We start from the raw sequence: 13,704 nt of genomic DNA on the forward strand, positions 1-13,704 counted from the left end.
CCTCCTTTTGTCTTCCACAATCCGGTATCCCCAAAATCGCACTCTCCCTGTGTTGCCACGAACTGCTTCAGACCCACAATCAAACAAGATTATGTTAGAAATTGATGGTTAAGTGGCTCAAAAAGACAATTATCAGAATTAGTGGCTTCGTCCCAACCTGATTATCAGTCCTGGGTTGATGTCCAGAGCCTACGTGCACCAAGGGAGATAAATCATCTTCCAAGCATGCCAAAAAGAAGCATAGCGCTCCCTTGAATAGGAGGCTATGTCATGTTACAAACCAACATTGCCAGGTCGACACAACCCAAAAAACACAATAAAAATTATTTAATTTAATTAAACTAAAACAACCAAGTCGGCTAACTTGATATAGGAATTTTAGCATAATTTCATTTATACTAAAATGCCAATTTATTAAATATATTGAAATGGCAGATGTAAAGGGTGTTAAGAAAACATCACTGGGGCTTAAAGCCCCTCTTCATTTCGGGCACATGACATTCTCTATAGTAAGCTCTTGTTCGCAATGGGTAGTCTAGGATCAAAGTTGATTAGCATCCAATAATGAATGGAATTTCCTTTTTGAAAGCACATACTGTATATTTGAAACTATCTGAAAGGGCTTTATGCTTACTAAGCATAGGATCCAGGCCCAATATTTTGTAGCACATTTGTACTTTAAGCATCATATCAACGACATGCACAATCTCACCTTGATTATGTGCCTTGTACTTTTGAAATTCTTTAGATTCACTTTATAATGGAAGGTTGAGTTGGGAAAAAAAAATTAGCATAACTTTTGAACATACTAACCTTATAAATAAGTTTAATAGTTAGAATATCTTTTAAGTATTATTGAAGTTAGAAGCCTTTATATATTGTGGAAATGTCACATAAGCAATATTTTTTTTATCAATGTAAGGACCAAATCTAAGGTAGTTTTTTACTAAAAACATTTCTCCAAAAGCCCAATATCTGTTGTAATAAATTTGACATTGATATGGTCTTGACCAAATTCTAACAACATTACTTTTCTAAAAGATCACTAATTGATATCTATTGTGGGTGCAAGATTTTACAATAACTTTAAAGTATTCATAGTTTTATTAAGAAAGTGTTAACAATAAGGAGACACTACACCTTCTTTATAAATCTAACAATGTAGGCTAAATGAACCACATTATAGGGGACTCGATGGGGAATTAATCTTATAACAATTAAAAAAAATATAACAACAATCCACTAGATAAGGAGTCAATTCAAGAATATAATAAATATAGAATAATGAAAGAAAGAATAAGCAAGAGAAGGGGAGAATTAAGGATGCCTATTATATGATAGTGAAGAGTTTACTTTTCATTATGTCTCATAAATTATCCAAAGGAAACCTATTTTTCTTAAGTTCACCATGTCTTATTGATTCCTTCCTTATAAGAGAAACTATCATTTAAAGTGTGAGAAACTTTGTTGCTGCCAGTTGCTTCTTGAAAGTAGATTCATCAATTTTCTTCTATCTTAAGAGTGCATAATTTTTTCATCCTTGCCTTTTTTCATTCTTTCTCAAAGTCAAGTTAGTTTTCCATGGAGATGGAAGGTCCATTTAAAACGACATTGAATTCTACAATCATAATATGTTTGGTCAACACATGTAATCATGTGATTAATTTGTTTGGCTAGTGCATTTAAATCTTTGTGATACCTTCTAACTTCTAATTTATTTAGAACTTTAAAAATTAAGCATACACTCACATTTGTTTGTTATGCTACAACAATTAGCGATTTTGTCTAAAAGGAGAAATCATGATTCTTTTAGTTGTCTTAACTCAATAAATTTTAATCCAATCTCATTGCTAGATTCTATGATACCTTGGTTGATGTATTTGAAGAACCCAAAAAAACATCCATTGCTTTTAGTAAGTGATTCCAATATGATTCGTATACCTCTTTATTTATGTCCATTGAGGCATTTGTATTCTTCACTTATGCTAACTTATCTTATGATTCTTTGAACTATTTTTCTAGTTCTCTCTGAGGATCCTTAACACTCTTGACCTTTTCTTTCAAAATTGTCCATGTTAGGCTCTTTGTCAACTAGCTACTTATTGAGGATTTGTTTCTCTTATTCAACTTTTAGGTTCACTACAACATTATTCACTATGTCCTCTAACTTATTGCCCCTATGCATTGATGTATAATCTTGCAAAAACTCTTCTCCAAACCACCTGCAACAAACTACAATACTTATGCAAATATGATTCCTAAATCAGAAAGATAAATTTGTATCAACACCAAATTGATTCAATGAAACCAGTGAATTTATTTTTGCAAAATGAAGTAAATTTAGATGACAAAAAGACTAGCCTATTGGCTTCCCATATCAACATTTAATTCAAATCTAACAACAATACCAAACTCCCACCCTTCAAATCCCAAAAACAAATAGTTTCCAACCTCTCTCCCCTTTTCCAAAATCTGGAAACTCTCTTATCTAAAACCCCTTGAAAAATAGAGAGCCCACACAACTAGAACTACCCCTATCAAATTTCTAAGCTGCTTCTCTAAATGCTCCGTAGCCTCTCCAACATCACCCACACCAAAAACAGAAAAAAAAATTAAAATCCCAGCGATCATTTTCTTACGTTACTTTTCACCCCAACTCAAATAAGCCAGAATTAGGTCCTCATGGGAGGACTCCACTACTCTGCCCAACAACAGGAGAAATTAATTTTGGAAGAGATTCTCTCCAACGTGGAGGATACTCTACATCAGACACCCATGGTAGAAAGAAAAGTGACCCTATCACTTCTCAAGAGGAAAACCATGGCCCTTAACTTCAACTTCCGATAGCCAAGATGAGTCTTCAATAGGTCTTCCAAGCCGTTTTACCAAATATTCACAATATTGCTTGTTCTTTGTGCTCTTACTCACCCTACTATCCAAAATTGTCTCAATTTCACACCTCTCTAAAGTGGGTTCTTGAATGCTCAACTATGCCTCTATGATGTCTCTTTGAAATTCGCCTTCATAATACTTTGTTAAATCTGAAATATTAAAAATAATAGATATATTGAATCATTTAGGCTGCATAACCTGAATCATGTTTACTTACAATCTTACACGGACCAAATTTCCTCATTTTGAGCTTATTGTAAGTACCCACTAGAAATCTGTGCTTCCTTAAATGAACCATAACATCATCTCCAACCTGAAATTCCTTATGTCTGCTCTTCAAATCAGTTTTAGACTTATACTGAAAATTCATTTTATCAATATGCTTTCTTACCTCATCATGTAGGCTCTTCATATGTTCAGCAAAGTCTTCCGTTTCTGCACTATTTCTGTCACTTCTCTCCAACTTTTTTAGATCTCAAACAACATTTGGATTGCTGCCATAAACAATCTGAAATGGTGACCATCATGTACTTCTATTGATGGAGTTGTTGTATGCAAATTCAGCTTGCGGTAGGATCAACTCACACCCCTTTGGCTTGCCACTAACTAGACTTCTTAGCAGATTACCCAAGCTTTTGTTTACAACTTTAGTTTGTCCATTTGTCTGTGGATGGTACACTAAACTAAACTTCAGATCAGTCTTCATCTTCTACCATAATGTTCTCCTAAAGTAGCCAACAAACTTTTTGTCTCTGTCTGAAATTACATGCTCTTCGGTAGACCATGAAGCCTTACAATTTCCCTGAAAAATAACTCTCCAAACATGAACAACATCATTGGTCTCTTTTTGCATAGAATAAAATGAGCCATTTTGGAAAATCTATCAACCACCACAAATATATAATCATAACCCCTTTGTGTTCTTGGCAAACCAAGAACAAAATCCATACTTATTTCTTCCCATGGCCTCTCAAGTACAAGTAATGGCTGATATAAACCAGTGTTTTGGCTAGCTCCTTTTGCCATTTGACATATCCTACATCCTTGAACATACTTTCACACATCTTGTTGCATTTGAGGCCAATAATACTTCTCACCCACAAGTGCTATGGTTATGTCAAAACCAAAATGTCCTGCAAGACCTCCACTGTGTTTTTTCTTGATTAAGTTCAATCTCATAGAACTTTTTGGAATACATAACTGGTTACCTTTAAACAACATACCATCTTGATTAAATAATCCAACCACCTTGTCCTATTTGCTGCAATAGTATCCTTACAAGCCTTCCATACTTCACTGAAATCTAGATCTTCATTGTATAGCTCCTTGAGCTCATCAAAACCAAAAACTTCTACCTGCATTTCAATCAACAAATTTTGCTTCCTACTAAATGCATTTGCAACCTTGCTAGATTTCTCACTTCTATGTTTTAAAACAAATGTATAGCTCTGTAAAAACTTTACCCATTTCATATGCCTCCGATTGAATGTAACTTGACTACTTAAATATTGTAGTGCTTGATGATCAATGTACAAAACAAACATCTTGGTAAAAGATAATGCCTCCATTTCTTAAGTACTCGAACTATGGCATAAAATTCTTAATCATAAATAGAATACTTCTTTGCATCATTCAATTTCTCACTAAAATAGGCAATGGGTTTACCTTGGCTTAAAACAACCCCAATAGCATTTCTGCTTGCATCACAATCTACTTGGAAAACCTTGTTGAAATTTGGGAGTGCTAACACTGATTGCTCTGTTAGCTTTGCCTTCAACAACTCAAAACTCTTTGTTGCCCTCGTTGTCCACCTGAACTCCTTCTTATCTCTCCTCATTGTTTTAGTTAGTGGCGAACATATACTACTGAAACCTCTAATAAACTTTTTGTAAAAACTAGCTAGACCATGAAATGATCTCACCCCCATTGCACTTTTCGGTGTTGGTCATTCTAGGATAGCCTTCGCCTTGTTAGGATCCATTATGATACCATCACCTGATACAAGAAAACCCAAGTACACCAACTCTCTCTTTCCAAAGCTACATTTCTTGAGGTTAATCAACAACCTTTCTTCTCTAAGCCTTTCAAATACTAATCAAATATGCATCAAGCGTTCATCCATAGTCTTTCTAAATATCAAAATATCATCAAGGTAAACTATAACAAACTTGCCCAAGAATTCTTTCAATACCTAATTCATTAACCTCATAATTGTGCTGGGTGCATTGGTTAGTCCAAAAGGCATGACCAATCATTCAAACAAACCTTCTTTCGTCTTGAATGCAGTTTTCCACTCATCTCCTTCTCTGATCCGAATATGATGGTACCCACTTTTTAAGTCAATCTTAGTGAAGTACTAAGCTCCATTTAAGCAATCCATAATATCATCCATCCTTCAGATTGGACATCTGTACTTGATTGTAATCTTATTGATGGATTTGGAATCGGTGCACATCCTCCATTCTCCATTCTTATTCAATGATAACACCGCAGACACTGCACAAGGACTCACGCTCTCACAGATCAAGCCCTTCTCCAATAACTTTGCTACTTGCCTATTGAGCTCTTCTATCTATGTAGGAGTCATTCTGTGGGCTGCCTTGTTTGGCAAACTGACTTCTGGAACCAAGTCAATCTAACGGTTGATCTTCCTCATCGGTGGGAATCCCTCAAGCACATTATCTAAGACAATGTCTCCAAACTCTTGCAACAAATCTGCAATCTCTCTTGAAACATCTCCCACATTTTCAATGTTAGTTTTCAAAATCAAAACAAAACACACCTTTTCATGTCTCATACCTTCAAAAAATTTCCTGGAATCAGCCAAACACACTCTTGCATTACTACAAACTTGAACTGAATCTTCTTTTAAAGGCTTCAACAAATGTCTTTTTCCATCCTTAGTTATTCTGTAAACATTATTATACCCATCATGCAAAGCTTTTCTATCATATTGCCAAGGTCTTCCTAACAAGATATGACATACATCCATTGGAATTATATCACATAATATCTCATCAAAATAACCACCTATTTTAAATTTTACCATACATTGCTCATTTACCAACAATTTCTTGTCATTTTGCACCCATGCTATTCGATATGGATTTGGATGCTTCTTCTTTTCTAGCCTCAGTTTCTTCACCATCTCTTCTGGCACCAGGTTGTCAGTGCTCCCACTGTCAATAATGACATTACAAACTTTACCCTCGCACTTGCATCTTGTCTTGAACAACTTCTTCCTCCATGCCAGTTCATTGTCTTCACTTATAAATGCCCTTCTAGTCATCAAGATTTCTCATCCTTCGGCTTCTTCTGACTGGGATGAATGCTCTTCTTCTTCATTTATGTTTGCTACCCTATTATGAATTTCAGACCTTCTTCTTGGTTTCTCCTCTTCATGAGGACACTCATAGGACTTATAACCTTCTTTACCGCATTTGTAGCAGCTTCCTCTGAAGGTTCCTCTTCCAAATCTTCCTTGGCCTCTTGATCTTTGATCCCTTGATCCATACATGTCTTCATATTTCTGATTTTTGTTGCTGCCCCCTTCATCAGATTTCTGATTTTTCTAAGGGTTATTGTCACTTTTGAATGTTCTTCCATCAGTCTTTCCTCCTTAGCTTCTATCCTTCTGTTTATTTTCAAATCTTTTGTTTATTTTCTCCTCAACTTTAAGGGCAAACTGGAATGCATCTTCCATGTTGGAAATTCTTATCAAGGATATTTCTTCTTGGATGCTTGGTTTCAGTCCAGTGATATAGTGGGCTAACTTCTCCTTATTGGCTTCTGAATGGCCTGATCTGATCAAAATCTTGTGAAATTCTTCGGTGTATTGTTTAACAGTCTTGATTCCTTGTTTCAAGCCCTGCATTTTCTTCAATAAATCCAGCTCATAATCAACTGGAATGAACTGTCTCTTTAGCTTTTCTACCATTTGGTCCCATTTTGTGATCTTTTATTTGCCCTTTCTCCCTCTTTCTAGTTGCACTTCTTTCCACCATTTCGAAGCATGGCCTTTCAATCTGGTTTTGGCTAACCTTACTCTTTCAGGATCATCTACCTCCTCATACTCAATATACTCTTCCATTTCATTAATCCAATCTATTAGCTCCTTCGGATTCTGGATCCCATTAAAAGTAGGAACATCAACCTTGTGTCTTTTCCCCATTTTTGTAATTGCTCTAACCAAGGGATCATTAGCAGCTGCTCTTTCTACTTCATCTTCAGCATGTTCTTCACCTTCTTCTGTATTTGTTACAGTTTCATCCTCTTCACTCTTGGGTTGTCTTCTACGAGCAAACCCTCTTCTTATTTCTTCTCTTATGGCTTCAACTTGCCTACTCGGGGCTCTAAAATCATCCATACGGACAAAATCTGGAGGGTTTCTTCCTCCATTTCTAACTCCATGTCTACCCCAACCACACTGGGCGCCTCTTGCATACATCTTTCACAATACTTACAATCTTGATCTTGGTGCAAGCTTCCTCCCTCCAGCGAATCTGTCTACATGCCCAGAATCTTTTGGCTCTGATACCACTGGTGTTAAGGCCTGCAAAAACTCTTCTCCAAACCACCTGCAACAAACTACAATACTTATGCAAATATGATTCCTAAATCAGAAAGATAAATTTGTATCAACACCAAACTGATTCAACGAAACCAATGAGTTTATTTTTGCAATATGAAGTAAATTTAGATGACAAAAAGACTAGCCTATTGGCTTCCCATATCAACATTGAAATCAAATCTCTCTTAGACCTGCAACAACAATACCAAACACCCACCCTTCAAATCCCAAAAACAAATAGTCCCCAACCTCTCTCCCCTTTTCCAAAATTTGGAAACTCTCTTCTCTAAAACCCCCTCAAAAAATAGAGAACCCACACAACTAGAACTAAACCTATAAAATTCCTAAGTTGCTGCTCTAAATGCTTCGTGGCCTCTCCAGCAACACCCACACCAAAAACAAAAAAAAACTAAAAGCCGAGCAATCATTTTCTTACGTTACTTTTCACCCCAGCTCAAATAAGCCAAAATTAGGTCCTCACGGGAGGACTCCACTACTTTGCCCAGCAATAGGAAAAAATTAATTTTGGAAGAGATTCTCTTTCACGTGGAGGATGCCCTGCATCATGCATTGTTTGATTGTGGTTTAAAAATTAGGCTACTAGATGGTCCATCTCTTGGGGCACTCTGGTTCATTGGTCGAAATAATTTGAAATTCATGATCGGTATAAGTTTTATAGTTGGAGGGTAACTTTTGTTCCTCTTATCTTGAGATTATTGGAATCATCACCCTACGTGCCTTTGGTATCTCTATGTATAAAAGCAGGGTATCAACCTTGGCTTGGTCATTTGTGTGACTCATTTAGTTGCTCTATTGCCTCTATTATTTTGATAATACTTTTTGTTTTTTTTCTTCCATTTCATTAAGGTAGGAGGCCATATTTGTTTGTTGGCCTACTAAGTTGAGACATTTGTTATGTAGTATCAAAACTTTAGGGAAGCATAGGGGAAGGGAGAATAAATTAAGCAATGGTTGTCATGGGTGATTGGTGGAAGTAGATGACTGACCATGAATAACCATTTGCAAATTAGTTGAAGTAGACTTTATGCATTGAACAAGTGGAGGAGATGACCAATACAGAGGATGATTGTGAAGCTTTTGACAAAGTGGAGTTAAGAGTGATAACTTGGGAACTAGTGGAAGTAGAAGTTACACATTGTGCAAGTGGAAGAGATGGCCCATGTAGAGGATGATGTTGAAGCTTGTGAAAGGAGGAGTTAAGAGTGAAAACTTAAGAATTATTGGAGAAAGAGGTTGGGAACTTAAATGAGTTAAAATTTGAGATGTGGGAATTGAAACAATGAAACTGGGAAAAAAAAGAGATGGGAAGGGGGCTATTAAAAAGGGAAGAGGCAAATGCCACATAGAACAATGTTATCCTAAGAAAGAGAAATGAAGACAAGGTAAAGGAAATCAAATTGGTAATGGGTTGGAAGTGAATTTAAGTATTTTTCAAGGACATCCTGAAACAACTTATGATAGAAGTGAAGGATAATATATTATGTACAAATGATAGGAAATGAATTAGAAGAAAAAGTCAAGTGAGACTTATATGGGAGTAGGGAAGGAAGTGATGAAGGGAATAAACACTATGTTAGATGACTCCCCATCTTGGCACTTTTGGTATGTGAAACACAATGAGGTCCTATTTGATTTACCTTTACCTTTCTCTTATGAGGGTCATTGACACCTCTTCCTTGTCTAGCATAGTCTCCTATTGATTTAATATCAACTTGCCACTAATTTGCACAGCTTTGGGCATCTGATGAAGTGTTTGGACTTGCTCAAAACCTTTAGCTTGAGTTATCTTGCCTTAACCAACTGTGGAGCCTCTTGTCTTGCTTGTGAAGCGCTTCCAATAGGTTGGTCTTGAATCTCATCCATATGAATGGCGATCGGATGCTGGGTTGAAGAATTATCTGCTTGAATTGTACCAACTTGACTTTGGCCTTGCAGCAATCGTTTTTACCTTGATATGTGTATTAATATTTCTTTCAACTCTTTTAGATTTTATCTCTGAGTCAGTTCTAAAAAAGATTGTAATCAATTCCAATTTAACCTTTTTTAGGTTACATTGAGCCAATTATTTTTTTCAATTCCTTGGTTGTTGGCTCCTAATCACCACTGCTATGGTCTATTTTTCTAGAAATTTTATCCCCTTTGCCCAATAGCTGCTCTTACAGGAACTTTTGAGGCCCTTGGGGTATTAGTTGTAGTTACTACACGGGATTCTTATTCTTCTTTTCCAGATGATACTCCCTGTGCTTGATTGACGTGATATGCTGTGTCAAACATTATACTCTTCAAGATTACTATATAAAAGGGTTCTCTTTATCAATATCTGCAATCTCTTCTTGAGCTCCCTGTTTTAAGAAATTGTACTTTCAATTTCAAGTTAGCTGGAATGCATATAGTTGGCCCTTGTTTTGAGCTTCTTGGTCTACTTCGCAAAGACCTCTAGGTCATAATTCCTAGTGTCACAGTTAATGTTAAGGCCAGTATCCTTGAATTAGCTTATCAAAAAATCACATGCTTTTATCTGTAGCACTGTAATCAGATTGGAGGAAAACAATATATATTCTAGAAATCTCTATATTTCTCACTAGCACTAATGATCTGGTCAACCAGATCAAGCTGCCACGAGAACTCCATAGCAAAAACTCTTTCAGATACATGTTTTAAAGCACAAAACTAGTCTGTTGAAGCCACACAATTTGATCATGGATTTGTTCGGCATTAGGTGCCAATTTCCAAATTTTTGTTCTTCTTAAATTTGCTGTGCACATTCGTTGGAACCTAGGGATTTCTTCACTCTCTAAGTCTACGAGCACTCAGATAAAAAAATATCAACAAATGAATTACAAAACAGACTTTGTATTGGTTAGAGTTACCATATTTGAGTCTATAGGTTTAAGTCAGTAAGATCTCCCTATTTTGATGCAAAACTACCAAGATTAGACAAGTAGAATAACTAAGTCTCTCAAAAAAAATCCAGAGTTGTTGGTGGAGCTACAGAGGATTCAATAAATACTGGCCAAATGATAAGCCTTACTAGCTTATGATGATACATGCCACATATATAGTGAAATAATTGACGAATCTGTCATTGAACCAAAATCATTCCTTTAGGGTAATATGGATATTGTACAATTTTCTATTAACACACTAAATTATTTCTACGAGATATCTTGTGTGGAAGTAGGTCAGCATTTTTATTGGCAAATAGGGGGTTTTCAAGTTCATGCACAGGTACTTATAACTTCCTGGATTGTAATTACTGTCTTATTAGGTTCAGCTACTCTGGCTGTTCGAGACCTAGAAATCAATCCAAATGGAGCACAAAATTTTGTGGAATATATTCTCAAATTTGTTTGGAACTTGACTAGAACTCAGATTGACAAAGAAGAATGTGGTCCCTGGGTTTCTTTTGGATCATACTAAGCATAAGGGTAGTTTTTTGCTTAGTTTTTTCATTGAATTCTGTTATTAACTGAAACCTTGGGCTTGGTCCAGGTGCAAACTTGATATCCTAGAACAAAAAAAATGTCATAACCTTCGTATTAGCCCTTACGTTATAATGGGCAGGCAAAGCCATATTAATCCCTCCAAGGGCCTGGCGAACATATACTGGATGTTTCATGGAGAGATGGATACATTGATAAACCCTCCAATGTCTTCAATCTTCCTCTCATTCAGGATGTAGAAGTTTGCAGACCCAAGTCATTAGGGTATGGGTAGGTGAAGTAAATGAAATATTGGCTAAGGTCGCTAGGCCATCCATGCCAAACAAATTGTTCTAGCTTGGTGTTGGTCTATAAGCATGCAGTGCTTTTTAGGGTACCCGATTGCTTTCTTGAAGCATTTTTCAGAGATATCAGCACCCAAATTGGAGGCAACTGGGGTTATTGGGCCTTTGAGGAAGAAAGAAGTTTGGTCCGTCCAACTCCTTGATGTTTAAGCAGGGCAGGTTGGGAGTTGCAGAGGATTTTTCAAACAAGCCTTTCCAAATTCAGGTAGGATTTACCATACTCTACACTACCACAAGGTAAATCACTGATATGAGAATAAGATAGAGGTACCTGTTGAGAACCCCAAGAAAGGAATTTTGTTGAGGTTGATGATCCTCTCCCACTTTGTTGAGACTTCTGTGTTCTTTTGACAGCAAAAGAAGACCTTTCCTTTGGCGCCAATTTTAATAGTGCCCAAAAGGCTAAGTACCATTCCTCTATATATAGGTAAAGGTGATTTCTAAAAGGGGAATTTTTTTATGAATTCACCATGAATGGAATGTACAGCTTCGCTTTTTGAAATTACCTTTTATGCGTAACTTTATGATCATTTCAAAACATGAATCATTTCGTAATGAATCTGGACTACAAGATGAAGTGGAAGAGTGGATTCTAAAGCTGTAATCATGACACGCAGCTCCTTCAACATTGTTAGTCATCATATTTGTGATTAGTCGTCTTGATCTGCTGATCAAAATATTTTCCCTTCAATGCACAAGGGTCGTCGTCATCAAGGACTAGGGAATTTCCTCTTAGTTCTACTACTTTCTCTTTGAAACCAATGAGCCACAAGGCCTTAGCAATTCTGATTCAATGAATAGGGGGAGTTTCAAATTAAGGTTCTACGTACAACTTTTATTTATTTATAAATATTCAATTTTTATTTATTTATTTAGAAATTTTTTGTATTATTAAAGATTTGAATTTAACACTATCTAGGTGTCTATAATATGGACTTTGTCATAAGTCAAGTGTCTTTTGACAGGTTTTCATATTTTTATCCCATTGAAGTAGCTAGAACTTCAAATTTTGAAGGATTTTTTATACACTTAATAAGTTCTTCAAAGGTAAATTTAAGACTTTTGATACATTGAGGCATAATTTAAATTTTTTTTACGTTTTATTAATTTTTTTTTGTTATTTAAAATTTTAAAATGTATTAATTAAATTGAATTAAGTGTAGGAGCTATAAATCTTATAATTTAATAATCAATGTATTTCTTTGTAAGTCAATTTAATGGTGAGATGAATATTGGGTAGGTTTTAGAGATGCATTAAAAGGTTAGTGGAAATTTGTTCTAAAAATAAGGATCATGAAGAAAAATGCTAGAGAGAAGAGCATTGTTGGAGGTGATGATGTCGAGGAACCCTTGCTCTTGGATGAAACCTTGTCTAATCTTTAACACTTGGTAGTTCATCTTAATATTGATCCCCTACCCTTGTTATCTTAGACAAATGCATATAGTTTTGTCACCCTACTCCCCTAGTTGCTATTTGCTAACCTTGATGGATGCTTCTACTACACTTTCAACGTTCACGCCTTTACAAGTCTCTCCAACAATAGTAGAAACTTAATGTATTTCTCTAGTAGCTAGCAACCCATCAAACTTCTCCAATGGTGGCCTCAAGGGGAACACACAACTTTCCAAGCCCCAAATAAAGTAATTTTTTATTGAAAATCTTGATCTATCATTCTGCTTTTCTTTAAGGTTGTACCATTAGAACAAGATTTATTCAAATGGACATGTACAAAATGAGAAAATAAGGGGTAAGTGATGGATTCCTTTAGAGGGTTGGGGTTGGGGATAGATTTTTGAACTACAGTTGTGGATTGTGCAACTCTACAATATATGGGTCTCGGATCCTTTGAGGGAAAACTAGCTATGTCAGGGCTTGGGACTATGGCTTTCACCTAGATGATTGAATTCTCAGTTATTAACTTATCCTTTCATCCCTTCCTCTAAGACAATACATGATAGTTAGGAAAGGTCACATGGTGTAAAAATTGTACATACAAGGGAGCTAGTTTATTATTCTAGCATAGGCTTTACATTGAAATAGATCTTACCTAGCCTCTATTGAATTCCATCAAACTTTTTGGTCTTGACTTTAAATTCAACTACAAAGTCAATTAGATTAACAAACCAAAGCATTCTTCTACTACTACCATGAATGACATCTCATCTACAAATAACATTTCTTCCTCTCCTAATGCATCCCACTCACTTCCCTCCACTTTTGTTGAAACCTCTCTAGAACTAGTTATTGGCAATAGCCCCACCACTCTAGCCCATTTAAATCTTCTCATACCTAGGTTATTTCCCCCTTAATGGTCAACCCCTCTACCTTGCAACAACCCCCATTTCCCTTGTCAATAGTCTTATAAAAACTTGACCCTTTGATGTAGGAAGATACATGCACAAAAAATGAAAGAGGCCCTTCCTCCCTTTGTGA

General features: G+C 36.0%; 1 long non-coding RNA gene across 1 annotated transcript in view; it reads right to left on the reverse strand.

The window, feature by feature from the left end:
* Positions 1–11,931, reverse strand: part of LOC131079472 (uncharacterized) — a 53,371-nt gene extending 41,440 nt beyond the window's left edge. Inside the window, exon 1 of the long non-coding RNA XR_009113982.2 lies at positions 11,542–11,931. This is a non-coding gene — a long non-coding RNA (uncharacterized LOC131079472). The remainder of the gene's footprint in view (positions 1–11,541) is intronic.
* Between the last annotated feature and the right edge of the window lie 1,773 nt (positions 11,932–13,704).

Source organism: Cryptomeria japonica, chromosome 8 (genome assembly GCF_030272615.1).
Source record: "Cryptomeria japonica chromosome 8, Sugi_1.0, whole genome shotgun sequence".
Taxonomy (NCBI): domain Eukaryota; kingdom Viridiplantae; phylum Streptophyta; class Pinopsida; order Cupressales; family Cupressaceae; genus Cryptomeria; species Cryptomeria japonica.